Raw genomic sequence first — 1779 nt, 5'->3', positions numbered from 1 at the left:
ATTCTTCAGTTTTACTTGCCACCACCAATTTTGAGGAACTCTGGTGTTGTCCAGTTGTTTCACATTTTACAATTTCTTTCAACTTCTCCAATGCTGCAGAATACGAGGGATGAATTTTTTCTATTGAATCTACAGGTAACCTGTAGTTGCTAGATTTATTATTATCAGCTTTTTCAAGTAGCTTTCTGAAACGTTTAACCTCCTCTCTTCGCAATAAGGTGAAACAGCTTCCTGATCGCCCTGCCCGGGCAATACGACCAGCACGGTGAACGTATGTCTTTGCATATGAAGGCATGTCATAGTTGACAAAATTCATCACACCTTCCACATCCATCCCACGGGTCATTGCATCAGAAGCAACTAGCACTTCAACATCTCCTGCCCTAAATGCATCCAACGCTTTACTTCGTGAAGATTGATGTTGTAAGCTTGAATACTCAATTATCCTTAAGGCCAGCCCTTCGAAACAGTTCAATAAGGTACATAACCTATGGGTAGAAACAACAGAAGATGTGAAAACAATGGTCTGCTCCCCTTTCAAAAGCTGCAACAGTTTGATCAAGGTGGAATGACCTTGACTAATACGACCACTTTTCCGGCTAAGAGAAGCAAATGTCAACCATGTGTCTATGTCCTCTGTCGGTGGGAGAACTAATGCACGAACAGCTAGTAATGTTTGCCAAACCTCAACATTTCGTTTGGTTCCTTGTATCCGATCAATCCACAAAAATTATAACATGAGGCGTATACTTAAATGCAAACACATTTCGTTTGTTAAAAGCCCATCAACAAAGGGACCAGTAATGAACAAAGTCGTTGCTTGATATGGGCATGATTGGTACAAAAGCTTTGTTGAAGAAACTTTGAATCTTTTCTGGATGGTATTTGTCATAATTTGTGCAACGCATGTCGTCACTATTGCAAGCAGAGATAAGACTGATCCTAGAAGATTTAGCTGCAATTCAGTGACCGTAGCAATGCTAACACCCACCAAAAGGATCACAAGTGAAAACTGGATTTTCCGGCTGAAATCCTTTTGGAAAAAGAGTGTTTCCAAAAGAACGGTACAAGGAATAATTTCCAACTTGGTCATTTGATAGAATCCAACAGAATTAAAACCCAGACAGAGTTTCAGAAGTCCAATAGAGATACCATTCAAAATACCAAACCCCATTACAGCCCGTGCATCAAATGGCTTATGTTCAAATAGTTTCAACCATAATTCTACATGCAGAGAACAGAACGTAACCCGGAGATGCCAGCCGGTCAATGTTGTGGCAAAGCTAAATCCGAGAGTGCTGATGAGCGCCTTGTTACAGATGACTATAGAAACAGAGGAAATAACAGAGAGATTTAAAGCTCAAACAGTTCCCAGCTGAAACCCCGTGCTCTTTGTCATGTTTGCCCTGTATTATCGCTTGCCTCTCAACATCAGGCAATGAACTCATTTCCCCAATTTCGTAGTGTAGCGAGTGCAAAATATGAATTATGCGCTACGAAACCACCTAAACATGTTGCGCTGCGAAACTGCTAAAAAGGATTTATGTGCTTTACCATCAAACAAATGTGAGACATTTGGCATTGGAATTCTTAAGTGATAACAGTTCCTTTGCCTACACACTCCTCTCTATGTTCGTTGAATTCCGCCTGGATACATATGCTAAGCAGAATCACTAATACAAACAGAATTTATCATTTCGTAATGAATCACACTATTCCACGTGTAGAATCAACTCTCTGTATATTAACATACAAACACATGATTGCATATTGAGGCTC

General features: G+C 40.2%; 1 pseudogene; it reads right to left on the bottom strand.

The window, feature by feature from the left end:
- Window positions 1-716: 716 nt before the first annotated feature.
- On the bottom strand, window positions 717-1399 carry LOC149246708 (UDP-xylose transporter 3 pseudogene; annotated as a pseudogene).
- Between the last annotated feature and the right edge of the window lie 380 nt (window positions 1400-1779).

The sequence above is a fragment of the Pinus tabuliformis genome, chromosome 7 (assembly GCF_031772625.1).
Source record: "Pinus tabuliformis cultivar Carrire ecotype Pingquan chromosome 7, CPIR1, whole genome shotgun sequence".
NCBI lineage: Eukaryota > Viridiplantae > Streptophyta > Pinopsida > Pinales > Pinaceae > Pinus > Pinus tabuliformis.
The sequence above is the reverse complement of the archived record's forward strand: the minus strand, read 5'-3'. Positions and strand labels throughout refer to the sequence as shown.